Raw genomic sequence first — 17,098 nt, 5'->3', positions numbered from 1 at the left:
TTCAGCATTATTGGGGAAAGGATTACTTTTTTCAGGCTACGTTTACTGTACAAAGGTAACCCCTTGTCAATCAATAGTGAAAGTAAATAACTGTGTAGAACTGTTTTGCCTATGAGACCATGGTGATGATAGTTTCACTTTGCCTTTAAGTTCAAATAATAGGCGAGTGCAGAATGCATGCCACAAATAGGTTTCAGTAAAGCAAGGTTTAGTGAAATCCCTGTGTTCTATACGGTCGCCCATGCAAGCAGATTCCTTCAAATGCGTCGCTGACTGGCAAAATACCGATGCGCTGTTTGAAGTTGCGCTGCTTGCTTTTAAAGGGAATGACAGATGTCACTCTCATTGGTTGAAAGGTTGTTCAAGAAAAATCACCGGATTTCTTCTTTAAGACATGCAAAGCAACAAAGCTACAACTATGAAGGTATTTTACTGATTGTGACTTTTGGCTAGTAGTACAAAATCTTTTGCCACAAGTGCTCATGAGTTTTGTACCAAATATACCTTCATATATAATTGTTACACCATGACTAGCCCACACTTTACAGGTTACATGACACATCAGCCCATGACAATGCAGACTGCTCATACTCTATGCCTAAAAAGAACTTAGTTATTACTTTAAAAATGTAGACTAAAATACCTCTGGTTTGAGAGATCTAGAGAAAATCTAGACAAAGCAACAATGCATCAAATAAATGTTATTACATTACACTTCACTTATTTTATTCAAAATGGTCGGACTTTGGTCAGATACAAATAGCTTTTTGTCTTTTTATCAGAATTTGTTTCAATAGCAGTGTCTTGAAAATGAATGTTGAACTGACTCACAAATGATGGGGAGGGTAGAACAATCATCAAGTGAAAACACTAGTGCCTGTCTACTGTGTAACTCAGATGAACATACAGGAAGCAACACAAGAATCCAGAGAAAAGAGCTACATTGAGCTGTGTGAAGTGAGGAGAACTTTGGACAAATTCTCACAGCAAAAACGGCAACAACCTTCAAACTACTTTTTTGCTGGAAAAAAAAAAAACAGTAAAATCCACATATTAAAGTCCTGAGTTGAAGAACTGCACTGCAAAGAAAAGAACAGCTTGGAAAGAAAAATGTTAAGATTATAAATCATAATCTTTGAGACCAAATCATTATCTTAGAAAGTAAGATCCACATTTTAAGAGATATAGTAGGCATGTTCACACATGGAGTCATCTAATGGCCTGAGAGAGGAAGATCCTCCTGTGCCTTTCAGTTTGACCCTCAGACTGCCAAAGTGTTTGCCTGATTTCAGCAAGCTGGACAGAGAGTTCCTGGGATGGGTGGCATACAGTACATAATCATTTTGATAGCTTTAGTACTGCACAAACACTTTTGCACTGTACCCTATACAACTGGTAATGAAATGTAATGTAAACCTGGACTAAATTCATCAATAATGATTTGTTTGTTTTAAATAATGAACTTTTACATATATTTTCATTGAATACTTTAGTATAGGCTAAATAAGCTATGACCTTTAGAAATACCAAATAGTCCTTGGTATATCTGTATGACATGATTTATTATAGTCATATTGAATATTAACAATTCTTTCCCATTTTAACTTAAGTTTACTAGGGAAAGATTAATGTGACCAGGTACTGTTTGCATCATCCATGTTAAAAATGTAGACTCACAATATTAGATATCTCTCAATATAATTTCAACTAAAGTAAAATATTGTTGGTCACTATGTCTGAATGAACAATGTTTTCATGGATGTTGCAAAAGGGTTCACTTTAAGGCTTTTTACCAAACAACAAAATATTTTTTTTTTTAAAAATCAACAAAAAAATTCGAAGCAACAATGCCAGCCTCTTTCAAAGTTTATTAACCTCATACTGGCAAGCAGTGTAAAGAAACCCCAGGTGTCTTATCAATATCGATGAGAATGAGAAAGCATGTCCTAACTTAGCATGCACAAGAGAAACAAGTTAGTGCGGTGAAATATATACAGCCTTGTAAAGCACACAAAAACAACAACAACAAGATGTACCACAAAGTGATACAAAATATGACCACCGCTCAGTCCTGCACATTCTCTCCGCAAAAATAAATCACGCTTGTCAATTTGTCTCCATCTCCTACTCTTGCAACTTTCGTGTACTGTATGTAAATGAATATGTGCATGTGTGTGCGTTGGCTTTTGTGTATATGTGTGCTTCTCTGTGTGTGTTTTCGCTTGTGAGTGTGTGTGTGGGGGGGTAATTGTGTGTGTGTGTTTATGTGTCCAGTTTTCGTTGACACGAAATTACTGAAGAAAAAAAAATATCCGGAAGAAAAAAAAACTCTGACTAAAATAAGACCATTCTTCAAGTGGCCTTGGAGAAAAACACAGGCAAGCACAAATAATGAAATGACATCCAGAGAAGCTGCATTCATACTGTAAGGCAGTGCTGCTGTGATATAAGAACTGGGTTAACCCAGTAGCATAGCCTACACTCTTCTGTTGATCCTGATATAAATAACATGAGAGAAAAAACTTGAGGATTTTGACATGTGGACACTGTACTAAATTATGCAAAGGATTTTAAGGAAGTTGCTTTAAAATGAAACTGTGAAAGTGTCACGTGCACATCTAACATAATAGCAGTGATTATATGGCATGGGCAGGATATAGCAGTCTCTGAACACATGGGGTTGGCTTGGCCATTGCATGGTCAATAGTCGCTTAAAACTTAAGCCAAACATGCTAATTTATGAGACCATACACACAATTGTTAGTTTTTCTAATATTTTTTTACCAAAGATGTGGATCTCAATGAACTTGTGCTATGTGGTAAAGAAAGTAATGTGAATACATATATGGATTGATGGGATACCATACAATGTAATGTAGGCCTATAAAACAATACAAGTATGCATGTATCATTATATCATTTCAATGTCAAATATTGTATCAGGTCGTAGTAACATTACATAATTTGAGAACTCCAATGACATGTAAAGATTGTTAAATCACCTGACACAGGCTGCCATTAAAAAAAATGGACAGACATGCAATTTTACATCACGCTTAAGATTGTCTAATAATCTAGATGGAAATTTCGAGTAAGAGGCCACCAGACATGATGAGTAGTGACATTGACTGACAGAAGTGAAATATATGTTAGCGCAAGAACGTAATCACTCTGCAAAGCAAATTAAAGGGGTCGCTGTCAGAACACTGTCAGGGGTTGCTTTTCAGCTCTGCATCAATCAAAATGCATTTGTGGATCAGGTGACCTTACGCTGCTCTGGCCACTGTTGCGCCACCTCTGTCACTCTAACTGAGCACGCCCACTACCCAGTATCCTCTGTCCGCCTGACACTGTTGGCCCCTCCTCCTCCTAACTCTGCGTTCCAGACCAACTCAGTCTCAAACTCTCTCTCGGCCTCCATTAGGGTCCTGGTAGGATGAGGTTGGCTCTCTGACAAAACTTTTAGAAAGCTTCTTTACTTTAAGCCTTCACTTTGGTTGGGCACTGAAGTGGAATCTGCCACTGGAGACGATGGGCAGTAATCCATGCTAGGGGTAGTTTACTTCACTTCACAAGGGTGCACAGGCCAATAACTACTTCAAAATGATGTCACTGCTAATATTGATCGTGGCAAGAAAAGAAATAGCCAATCATTTTGCTCTTCTAAGCAATGGACGTCGTAGATGATTAACTCAACATTTGGAGACATTTGGAGTTCAAAGGACGAGATTTAGTAATGGGTAGGGTGCCTGGCACACACATGGACTAAGGCTATCGCATGACATGCTGGAATATTGAGATGACCCACAGATGTTTGTGTTTAGGATGTTCCTCATGGTATTGAATTAGCAAATAGATTTACATGGTTATCAAATTAAATTTAGCTTGATTTTAGACTTTGCACTTAGCCTGTCAAATGGCCCCATACCTCAATAAACTAGATAAAGTGTCACGTAAATTGTTATGGGATGCTAAATAGTTAAACTATTGCCAGGTATACCAAAATTACATACAGTACCAGCTTAGTGCATGTATTTGCCATGCTTGGATTTGGCTTGCAACACCACCCCCCCATACACACACACACACGCACACACACACACACTCCGACATGACTAGGAGAACAACATACAAAAAATGTTTGACTCTAAATCATATTATCTAAATGCTGTGTTGCAGGGGATGTCACATCATGTTTTTGTGACCTTGCATGACTGGCAGTCGCTTTGAAGTAATTTTGTAATCATTTAATCTGGTGCAGACATGTTTCAGGCTTTTTTTTCTCCTTTGCACACGACCTGGTCTGGTCATTAGAACCATGCGGCTGGATGAAGTAGCCAACGAGTTCAGAGTACTTTTACACTCCGACTCAAGTCCGTCTATACCAGAATGCATTGCTTTGTTATAAACAGCAAGGCCATATTATTATTATTATTATATATTTCCAAATGAACCCCAACTATGACAACACCAAAAGCAAAAATGTTTTTCATATTATATCAAGTCAACTAAAGATGATTTGGATCACTGCATGACAATACTGGATACACAGAAGAACCACAATGCGTATTCAGTCTCAACAACACAAAATAAAAAATAAAATAAAATAAAACATGCAGCAGGGGTTTGGTCTGCTTTTAGGGTGTGCTAGGTGTGGAGGAGGAAATATGATGGGAGATGAATGTAGACATCCGGCAGAGTCTGATACAGCAGCAGTCAGAGAGAGGAAGAGGGCCAGGGAGAGGAGTGACCGATAATAACGGCTAAAGAGCTTTTCTGCCCTGCATTAGTCAGAGAGAGCTTAGTTTTCTGTTTAAGAGCAGGATCAGTACTTGTGTGTGTGTGTGGCTGTGTGTGTGTGTGTGTGTGTGTGTGTTTACAAGCATGTGTATGTGTTCCTGTGCGTGCGTGTGTATGTGTGTGTTTACAAGCATGTGTATGTGTTTCTGTGCATGCATGCATGTGTTTGTGTGTGCCTGTGAGTGTGTGTGTGTGTATGTGTATGTGTGTGTGTGTGTGTGTGTTGTGTGTGTGTGTGTGTGTCATAAAGGATGCAGCTGGCTGGATAGGACAGCATCTGCTGCCAAGCGGCTAGTCAAGTGGATGTCTGAATGTTGCCATGACTTAAATTCAGCCAAATGTCACACTTCAAGCTGTAGAGCCTATGTCTATCCAACAGAGTTTTAATGTGTGGCTAACTAGACTTATTTTTTTTTAAGTATATTTTTTGGGGCTTTTTATGCCTTTAATTATAGGACAGTGGAGAGTGACAGGGAGAGAGAGCAAGGGTGGGATCCGGAAAGGACCACGGGGCGGGAATCAAACCCGGGTCGCCGGTGCATGGTGCAGGTGCCCCAGCCAGTTGCGCCACAGCTGGGGATAACTAGACTTATTAACACAGGACTACAATAATGGCACATTTTATCTACATAATGTCAAATGAAATCTAATGTTATTTACAAAAAATAAAACAATACTAAACTAGAAATAATACAACGTTCTGCCAGTCTTGTGTGCAAGGGAGAGTCTTTCAATATATAACGAATACGCCCATCAAACCTGTCAGACCTTTCAGGAAGATTACAATCATTTTACTCAAATAATGCTGCCAAATATTTCAGTAGGAATGGCTTGGTATAAGCACTAGGCCACAAAACACCACCAGCTCACTCTGCTGTAGGGCTGTCTCTGACCTTGTGAGGATTGGGTCAAATCATTAGTGGCTATTTGGAGATATGGTACCGGATAGAAAGAGAAACGACATGGTACGGAATTTGAAAGAAACTGCTATGCCACTACTTTTGTGTAAAATCCTTCAGAAGAATCATTCAATGACATTCACAGTATGAAAAAAAACCTAATTTCCATGATTTAAAAGTAGTACAAAAATTCTGATGAACCTCAAGACTACAAGGCTATATTTCGACCTGGTAGGATAGGCAAAATTATGTACAAGGCTGTTGCTATATGTCTATTATGAAGCCTCCATCATTATTTGGTGTGACTCAGCAGCTGAGCTAGAATTAACAAGATAGAATTCTAACTGGCCAAATCCATTGGAAGTCTAGGATAGGCCTACATATTATATGGCATATTGACCAACATACAAGCCCAATGTTTCTAATGTTCATTTAATGTAATTGAAATGAATACATGGATATACTATACACACACTAGAAATGTTACATGTTACTTTTCTTCCACGACCACCTGAATTGATCAGGTTACAAATGGAAAGTCAGACCCTACCTACTTCACATTGCCTTATGCCACTGACAATGACCTACAGAAACACATTTATATTCATTCTCTCTCTCCGTGTCTGTATCTAGACTTTTATAATCTTTTATAATCGGTAAGAGTGATAAATATATCACAGTGGTCTATAATACTTTATTGCAATTATCTGAATTAATGAATAGCCCAATCTAAATATTATCTTCCAAACTGTATGATTATTTGCACTTTACCAAAGTATGACATAATAAAACAAAGAAAGCTCATTGATTGAAACAAATCACTCTATAGCCATCACAACTGCACTCTACCAAAATTTCAGAGACCAAGCTGTAGCTGCAATAGCCCGTACTTTGTGTGTGAGTGTGTGTATCTCTCTCTCTTTCTCTGTGTGTGTGTGTGTGTATCTCTCTCTCTCTTTCTCTCTCTCTCTGTGTGTGTGTGTGTGTGTGTGGTTGTGTGCGTGTGTGTGTGTGTGTATGTATCAAAAACTTGGACGATGGATGATTACAGCCACTCACAGCATCCTACATGTATGTTCACAATTGAGACTGATTCAGAGATGGAAGTTGCACACCATTTAACAGAGAAACTTCCAGAAAGTAAAAACAGGAAGTCAATAAATGTTCCTCAATCAGCTGATACCGTTTCTTTGGGAGAGGATGTCCTATTTCTAGAACACTCAATCCTTCCTTTGATTTGCCCCCTCTCACATGCCCCTCCATTTTCCACATTTCCTGTTATTCTGCAAAGGGGTGAGCAAGCAGAGAACACTCAGCCAGAGATGGTTAAAGTGGAGTTAGTACAGGAACTGGGTGGCACTTGACTTGAGGTTAGGTTAGGATAAGAAGAGAGGATCAAATACATCTGACTCAATAACAAGCCGAACAGCATGACGGTTTTCGAGTTTTAGACCCTGTGTACAGAGCTACCCTGACAAAGAGCTGGCGTGAGGAAAGACGTGTGGTGTGAGGATGTGTTAACCAGCACACCCATTATGAGGTGCTGCACACCCCTGCTGGGTCTGGCTATACCTGGGATGGGAAATGAAAGGATCCCCATTGGTTGAGAGCCCTTGTTTATAATCACATCGTCCTCAGACCCTCTCTGATGGTCCAGCGACCTGTATTTTCTCTTTTTGAACTTTGTGAGACTTTTAGCCTTTATTTGACATGACAGTGAAGAAATTACAGGAAATGAGTGAAGGAAAAGATGCGGAGTGGATTCAGGAAAGTACCTCAAGCTGGACTCAAACCTGCGTCCCCCGTGAGCACTGAGCCGGTTGGTGGGACGCCGGGATGCCGGCGCTATGGGACGCCGACGCTACGAGACGCTTACACTGCGCTAAAGCTCCCTCCTCCTGCATCTGTTTTCTTAGGTTTGAGAAAAGCTTACTATATTTTGCTGATTGTGATTCCTCTGGACACACGATTTGGCCCACTGATCCCAGTTTGAATACCACTGTGTCTGTCTTTAGGTTTCTAAATAATTTGCCTACATTCTGCCATCTAGTGGAACAATAGGCTGCTCATGAGATGTATTTTAAAGGAACTCAGTCCTTGAGATGATCATTCATGGTTCTTCTCTTATGGAGTCTATGATGAAGACTTTACCATATGAGATGGAAAATCTGGATTTCTTCCAACTCAACAATCTTCCTCAGAATTTTCTCCCTCTCTACTACTCTCCTTGCTGATCAAACAGACCACCAATGATTATCTGTATCACCTATTCACCTCTGATGATGCTCTGCCCATACATCCTCCTCTCTCTCTCTCTCTCTCACAAACACACACACACACACTCTCTCTTCTCTCTCCCCCCCCCCACACACACACACTCTCTCTCTCTATCTCTCTCTCTCACTCACTCTTTCTCTCTCACCAACAAACATGTGGGAAGAGGGAGGATGAAAGCAACTGAGTTTTTATTACCCAGTCTGTACAAATGTTTTGATCAGAGAGTTGGCGAATTAATGGGGTTCAGTGCACGGGGGGGATAAGTTTGTTGTCTCAAACTTGAGTTCACTGTGGTAAAACTGTGTTTGCACAAAAGCCAGCTGGTGCTTTGTGCTTCACGCTGGAAGGTATCACAAGGCTTGTGTTGAATACAAATTATGAAAGTCTTACCTATGGGAAGCAATTAAAACAGTGAATAGAACCTGTGGGTATTGACCATCCACTGAAGTGCTATTGTGAGGACAATAAGCAATTTTGTAGTGATTTTTTTGTTCATTTGACAAATTGTTTCGGGAATTCTGTCATGAGTCATGGGAAGCTGTGCTAAGAAACCTCCAAAGTAAGTAATACAGTTTTTCTCGATCGTTTTGATACCTGTGTCAACTCTGACATCACATTCTCAAAACAGTTAACACCTGTGTCTGAACAAAAGCACTCTGGACAAAATGACACATTTTGCTTGCAAAAGGCTGTTACTCTCTCAAAACACTTAAAACATGCAGCAAAAGCTAATCTTGCCTTCAAACACTACAACTTGTTGTCAAAAACACGCTTTAATCAATCATTACACACTGGGCAACAAAATGCAAAATCTAGTTCTCAAAATGAGAATTTTTGCTATGTCTGTTTCATTACTTTCTCATTTTTCTGGTATCAGAAAAAAACTCTGAAAAGACAAGATGTACTGAATAAAAAAACAAATTATTCATTCCTCCCAAGATGTAACTGTCATTGACATGTACTGTAAGACATACAGCAAACACCTAGCAAGATACTGTAAATGTCATTGAACTACAACTTTCATAGAAATAGACATACAGTAAAGACCTTTTGTACTGTTTTCTCCACCAAATAGGCAATACAGTACTTTGTCTAAATGTGCATTAGATCCATACTTGCAAATAGCAACACAGAACAGACATCTCTTATGTAAAATGAATGATTGCTGATTGAAGAATTGTGCAAAGGAGTTTCACACAGGTGTATCAGAAATTCAGACTTATGCAAGGAATCTATACCACCTGTGAAAAGATGTTTTCCTTTTGTTTAGCATGGGAATGACACCTGTGTTAACTGTTTTGCAAAAGGGTGTGAGAAATGTGTGAACCCAATGAAAATGTGTGAACACATTCGCAAGAGATGACTTCTGCTGTGCAAAGAAAGTAGTCATGAAGACCAAGTGGGTTCTAATTTACTTAAGCAGGTAAAAGCAATCGAGAAAAACTGTAATATATTGAGTGCCGGGGAAATCTGAGTGAATCAGGAAAGAGTTTTTTTCTTTATCTTCTTCAGTACATCACAGTGACACAGAGATTTAGATAAAGGTCAGGGACATCAAAATCCTTCATAGTTCCACAGGGATCCATTTACACTCATGCACTTCAATATCTCTCACAGCCTTTCTAGGCCTCTCAGGTCACATCCTCTATAAGCTAGTAGCCACTCATAACCCCACACCAACTTTCAAACAACATAACCCTACACCAAAACCATACACTGATTCTTACTGTTTGACTCAGTTTTTAATCTCCTAAAAAACATTTTGCAAAACACAACACACAATCGAATTTCTACCTAACACACAAAAATCTAACAGAAAGAAAAAGTCAAAAAAGACGTGTGGTGTGAGGTCATGTTAGCCAGCACACCTCTTATGCACTTTCCATGCCCTTCCCTTCTTTATTCTTCCTTCTCCTTTTCCATCTACCACCATCTCCTTTGACCACACATTGACTAGCATCTAAACTTCCGCAATCTCATCCTCAGGTATTTATTGTAGTCGCATTATTGTTATTACCTAAGGTAGTCTGTGCAGTGAAGCTTGAATGTGGTTCCACATTTTGTAAGGTGCTTTGTAAAGCATCTGCTGAATGAACACATGTTAAAGTAAAGGTGTGAAGTCTGTCAGCTGTGAGTGTGTGAGTAATAGTCTAGTAGACACTCACAGCGCATCCTTAATAGGCTAGTAGACACTCACAGCATATCCTTAATAGCCTAGTAGACACTCACAGCATATCCTTAATAGGCTAGTACAATCGGGTTCTAAGGGTTAAAATCTCACGTACCCCCTGGAGTTCCTTCACGTACCCCCAGGGGTATGCGTACCCCCATTTGAGAACCACTGGGCTAGTATACTCACAGCACATCCGTCTTAAGCCTAGTGGCCAGTCACAGCAGTCCACATGTTGGCATTCAAGCAGAGCACTCTCACTCATGACACTGCAGCTCTCTCCCTCCTCATTTCCCTGTCAAACTCCAGTGCCTGTTGCTATGCCTTTGTGCATGTCTAGATACCTCTCACACATATGCTTATTGTGGATGTGAAGATTTGCAGAGCCAGACTTTCTAACAAGACTTCTCACAGGACTGTAGGGCATCACCTGGGACCAGTCAACTAAATTAGATTCAGTCTTCGTGGTAATTTTGATTTGCCAAAACTGTCATCTGAAATTCAGCATCAATCTGGACCTGTATTACAAGACCTGAATACAGATACAGCAGTGCTCAGTGAGAGAAGGCTGCTTGGTGTTTTAGCCCCCGAGGTGGTTCTGGCAGCCCACTGAGTGTCCGGCTGATGCCTGTTTGGCATGGGGCTCTCAAAGGGAGGCAACCAGAGGAGGGAATATTGTGCTATTTCCCCGTTTGCTCGGGGAGTGCAAATGTATCTATGGCACCCATTTGTATTCCGTGAGCATGTTCTTCAGGATTGGATCTGCCATAGAAAGCTGGAACTTTGGTTCCTGTCTTGTGAAAACATGATTTATTAACACCATCTTCTCATTGAAAACTAATCAATATATGAAATTGAAAAACATAACTCTCCTTTCAGAGGCATTCACATGTAATACGGCACTGAGGCTTAAAACATGTACTATGTATCACAGCCTATGATTTTTCATGTTTTTGTAATATTTATAACTTCTTAAATAATGCATTGCTTATAGTTAGCTTTGTGGTGTACTTAAAGCTCAAGCCCCAGGCAAGATATCTCCATTCATCTAAATGGGGATGAGCCTTCTGGGGAGGTCAAAGATACAGAAAAATGGATAAAAATGCTCCTACCACTCATAAAGAAGGAGAAATGAATAATGGCTGCACTTGGGGGGCAGCCACAGCCGCAGGAGTCCACCATATCTGTTCTGTTTAAGAATAACAGGCTCAGCTTAAAGTTCACTGGCTGGTTTATAAGTGATTGGCCTTCCCATTGGTGGTGCTGCCCAACTGTTTTGCTGGTAGCATAAATAAATAAAGTGAAAATAAATGTATAAAAGGATAAACAAACAAATTGATAAATAAATAAATGTGTGTACATTAGCAAAACTTTTCAGCTAGGCTCCAGAGAGCGGAGTTGTGAATTAAACAGGCAAAGGCTCAGAATATGAAATCAAAGTAACTTGCTGACAGTGCTTGCGCCTGACCCATAAAAGTTGACCTTGTACTTGCCTAAATTGAGTGGCAGATGGGACGTGTGATGCGGGATGAGATAGAACTCTACTTCAATCAGCCCGCTTTATTAAATTAGTCTCATGCTTGGTCTGGCACAACAAAAAAACACAGCAGTTATGTTGTGTACTAATGTAACTTTTACGAGTGACAATCCACCATGGTCTGTCTGGTAGTCCATGCATGAAAATCTTGAAAATTTGTCAGTAATGAATTATAACACAGAACAATTACATGCTTCAGCACACGTTTCCAGTAGGAGTTAACCAAAAGGTTGTCTTCTTCCACATTTTCATATCTGCTTGTACAGCGCTGAACACATATACCTTGTCTCCACACCCAATTACAAGCCCATAGGTACAACTGGGGCTATTATAATTCAATAATTCAATAGAAAACATGACACAGTTAGCGTGCTACGACATATGAGGCACTCTTGTTTAATGTACAATTACTAAGAGCATTTGTATGATTGGATGGTAATCCTCCAGCGTCGCAGCAAATGGCTGCCGTTTTATTTTTAGGCATATTCCCGAATATGAAGATTTGCCCAGGCAACCAAAACGGAAATTCACTGTTCACAGCCCACACTAAGGTCATGATTAACAAGAAGAATCTATATCCCTTTAATTATAGAATGGCATGTGATTTAACATGGGCAAGAGATTACTGTACCGACGCCCAACACAATAGTTTTTGCTGTAAAGCCTCACCATCTATCAGGGCGTGCAACTGCGCTTCATAACCACTCAAAGGTTCAATTATAGGTTTGTAAGTAATGTGAATTTAAAGGAGAAAGTGCTCCTTTAAAAAAATAATTATATATATATATATATATATATATATATATATATAGACATATAGATATAAATAAAAAATACAAATATAGTGAGGTGGGTAACTCTTATGTGTGGACATAGAGAGCAGCTTGATAGAGCTGTTGTATTAATGCGTCTTACGCAGCATCAAAAGAAAAAAATGGCAGCTGTCTCCTGCTGGCTTGAGCTGTACTGTCACTGTAACATGCATTGTAAGCCCTAAGCAGGACATGACCAAAATAAATATGAATAGTACAATCACATAAGAAATGTGGGATTGGTGACAGCACACAGCTGGGGACCACAGTGGGAGTATGTGGGTTGACAGGGTGTCACTCGTGGGGTCTGGGGTTATGGTACTGCTTCTTCTGTGGGGAGGTGGGCTAGGGTGGGGTGTTGCAAAAGAGGTACAGGTCAACCATTAGTGGATTTATTGATGGAGGTTGGGGTAGACAGGTGTCCAGCAGGGGGGTAGGGAGAGTTGGGGAGTTGTACCCTGATCCACTGACCTGCTCGGAGAGCTGCTTTGACCGCAGGAAGAAGCCAAGGAGGCATCCAATGATCACGGCCATCACAGACAGGATAAGCAGCCCATTCTGCTTGCACACCCCCTTCACCCGCACCCAAACGGCATCCAGTGCCACGGCCATCGCGAATCCCCAACCAGTGGCGTCTCAATACCCCATATGTGAAAAAGACAAATCCAAGGTGGAGGAAAAAAGAACAAAGATGCAAAAAAACAAAGATGTGCACCAGAAAAATATATCAATAGAGGGAAGACAGGTGTAGAAAAAAGAACGCTGTACACAAGAAGGCGACGGTCCGATTGCTCCTAATGTGGCCGCAGAGCACTTTTTCGGTTGTGTGCTGACCACCGTCCTCTCTCTCTCTCTCTCTGTCACTCTCTCTTCCTCTCTCTGCGCAGGACTAAGGAGATCATGACACTTTCCAGGCATCCTCCGTACGCCCCTCTCATCAACATGCACTTCCACACAGTGGCCAACAGGGGGCCTGTGACAGCTGGCGTGATTGTACTCGGTAAGGCCACACCAATCACATTGAACAGCCCTGTATTTAAAGGGCTGGCCTGATGCGAGGATTAAAGACCCATAAAAATATGGGGATGGGCAGCCGACGGCATGAAAAACCCAAAGCCAAAGAGGATGAAGTCATAGGGTTATAGGGACCCAGAGATCATGGGGTGTCTTAAGCTGCATGGGATAGCGACACTGAAGGATGAACAAAAGCAAACATGCTTCAAGTGGCCACAACAATAACAACACTGTAGCAACAGTACTGTTGGGGTGGCAGCACTATACCGTACACTATTCTACTATACTATGCCATAGGGCTGGGTATCGCCGCTTGTTTCATGAATCAATTTGATTCCGATACACAAGGTTACAGTTACAGTAGCCAACAGTTGTTTTGGAATATGATGCTGTAACTGTAGACTGCAAGGGACCCTTTCATCTTCTGTAGTACTATACACAGGGGTCATTCAATGAGCTTTACATAAACAAAAGCAAAGAGTAATAGTAAATAAAAGCCATTTACGTTTTTGAAGTAATATCTGATTGTCTTTGATTGAAATTGAAAGTCTTTGTTTGTTAGTACCTTGCTTTGTAAAGTTTTAGAAGCGTACATATAAAATGGATAATATCACTGCCAGTCTAGGCAGTCTCAACATAAATAAACCCTGAAGTCAGCCAGTCACTGTAATTTAATGATTACTATTGTAGCCTGTGGACATGCTACAATATGAACGCTGCTGCTTAGGACCTCATTAGCAGCCTCATTAGACCTTCTCAACTTTCAACAGCAAAGGGCTGGTAATAGGCAAATATAGGCCTAATTGGTCTGTTTGTACCAGTTCATGTACAGTAGGACACAACTATGTCTTGTAATTGTTAGATAGAAATCCCAATAGCCTTTAATAAAGATGCCCATTGGTCTAAAATACCTTAACAAGGCTTTGTGGTCTTGTACAGTGCCACCAGTGTAAGGTATACAATGTTAAACAAATGATTTTTGGTATTTCTTTTCTGAATTAGGTACAAATGCAGAATTGTTAATAATTATAAACGTTCTGGGAAAATGCTTTGATTAAATTTAGCAATAATCATAACACCTCCAAAATACATGCATGTGTATCCAAAATATTCACATTTCAGTATTCAAGTTCAAGTCAGATCCACATACACATACACAGTTAAAGGTGCCCTGCCACACATATTTCATTACTTTGTAGTAGCCTAATGTCTAAAGTTCTACCATGGACTCTGTAACATTTGTTGTGGAAAACATGCCTTGGTTACCTTGTTTCAAGTCATTCTGGTGTGGTATAGAAAGCCTGCAGGAAGACTCAGCTCGATTTGCGCCAGTTCTCATCAATATTCAACGAGCTAAGCTGCTTGACTCTGATTGGCTAACAGCTAGTCGGTTCAACAGGACAGCTGTTATCAACTAATTTTAGCTTCATGGCATGCATTTAGCTTGGCTAGCGAGTGCTAACATTGTCCAAATGGGCATAAACCTGTTAGGCTAGTGAGTGCATTAAGCCTGTATAACATAACACTTCCTTGAGTTGACAAGGACGTTTTACTTACGGACCGGACACTGGTCGTAGACTGACGCAATGGCGTACTGCTCCAGGCTTCAACAGCAACCTTTTTGCAAAGCCTGTGACATTGTTCCAAAAAATAAACTGAAGCCATCCTCAAGTCGGGTTCTTGGGCAAAATGCATTGTTGAAGTTATATTTGTGCATAGCGCACAAGCCCATTGACATTCAGCCATCCTTGCATGTAGGACAACTCACTGTCACAGTGCTAGACATATTCTGTGGGCACGGTCTCAACTGGGCGAGCTCATGAATAGTAATGAGCTCAATCAATTCCACGTCAAACTGAAGAGCTTTTGCAATTAGCCGGATTTCTCCGCTTATTTCTTTTCAGTGGCTAGAGCTGACAAAGAAGGTAGCTGTTAATTTTCACAAAACATATTTAAAAAAATAGCATACAAGTAAAAACGTTTTTGTTTGGCAGGGTACCTTTAAGAACAAAATGATTGATACCCCTGGCAAATATTGATTTAATGTGGATTTTCTCTTCACCAATATGTTTGTTCTAACTGAAAATTACACAGCCACATGGCTAAAGGTTGTATGACAATGTCGTAGAAACATGGAATCAAAAAAAAAAGCGTTTTCGGTTAAGCAAATTCCTCCAAAAATGCAACTTACACTTGCTTTACTTAATATTCGATCACTGTCAAATAAAACTGCCTTGGTTAATGAAATTATTACTGACAATCATATAGATGTAATGTGCCTTACTGAAACCTGGCTATCATGTACCACGCCACACTGGCAGGGGAGGTGGAGTAGCTACAATCTATCAATCTAGTCTTCTCACATCTCCCAAGCTCACACACAAGTTTAAATCTTTTGAAGTTCTAGTCCTCAATTTTTTACCGCCAGACTGGAAAACTAATCAGCCTGTAACTGTGGTCACATTGTACAGACCCCCTGGCTCCTACACTGAATTCTTAGAGGAATTTTCTGATTTCCTTTCTACTTTAACTACCCAAACAGGAAAAATACTTATATTGGGTGATTTTAATATTCATATGGATAATGTGAACGATTGTCTCACAATTGCATTTCAATCCCTACTTGACCATGTCAGGTTCTGCCAAAATGTTAATTCACCCAAGCACCGAGATAGTAACTGACATTTTACACAAAACGCCCACACACGACTGAACGTGGGGAGGCAGCGCGACATCTATGCGACACAAAATGAAGTGTCGTCAAAGATTGTTAAGGCGGAGCAAGATATTTCATCAGGAGCCACTTCCGGGAACCCGGATCGCACGAGGGGGGGGGTCAAAATCCCCCTTTATGCAGAGCAGAGGCAGCGACTGCTCCATTGAAGTCTATGGGCATAGCTCAGAATTTCACCACATATGCTAAAGTCTTGGTTCTATAGAGTTAGGAATGTGAATTTCGGGCACATTTTCATGATCCTCAAACCCTTCTGAACATTTCAGGTACATTTTTAGCATTTTTGAGCAATCCAGTCTGGAGAAAATCAACCTTATATCAGGTGTGCGCCGGTTATTTCTGCCGCTGCTGTTGGCCGGTTGCAACTTACGCTCGTCAATACGTCATCGACACGCCTCTTTATGCAGACAGGATTCGATCCCCATTTCTCGCCCATAGACATGAACTACGACGAAGTATCTTGCTCCGCCTTAACAATCTTTGGTGTCGTGCAAGTGGATCAGTACCGTATGGCATAGCCCAGCTTTTTGACGCGCGACCTATTTTCAAATGCAGCGCTGCCTTCCCGGAATGCTTTGCGGGCCCGTTAAAGTCGCTTGACGTCACCCATAGGACTAGAGTGGAATGCGACACGACAAAATGAAGTGTCGTGCAAGTGGATCGGTACCGTAATGTAACACTCGGTGGAAAGACTTCCACTTTCCAAGTTTCACTTTCACTGTGAGCTAAAAGTTAGGCTATCCCTACTATATAGGAAATACTTTGAAGTTCCTTTTGAGTAGGATCAGCTCCAAAAATTAATGGGTTTTCTTTAACCTGTGCTACACTTTTCCACCAAGTTGTGCGAAAATTGTA

At 40.5% G+C, this 17,098-nt stretch overlaps 1 long non-coding RNA gene across 1 annotated transcript; it reads right to left on the bottom strand.

Annotated features, from left to right (window-relative positions):
* Positions 1–6,643: 6,643 nt before the first annotated feature.
* On the bottom strand, positions 6,644–15,650 carry LOC121677940. The gene is made up of 3 exons (XR_006021111.1): positions 15,509–15,650; positions 11,960–11,965; positions 6,644–6,664 (listed from the first exon to the last, which is right to left on the bottom strand). It is a non-coding gene; the product is annotated as an uncharacterized LOC121677940 (long non-coding RNA).
* Between the last annotated feature and the right edge of the window lie 1,448 nt (positions 15,651–17,098).

This window comes from Alosa sapidissima, chromosome 12, assembly GCF_018492685.1.
Source record: "Alosa sapidissima isolate fAloSap1 chromosome 12, fAloSap1.pri, whole genome shotgun sequence".
Lineage (NCBI taxonomy): Eukaryota > Metazoa > Chordata > Actinopteri > Clupeiformes > Clupeidae > Alosa > Alosa sapidissima.
This window is presented reverse-complemented; position numbering and strand designations above follow the sequence as displayed.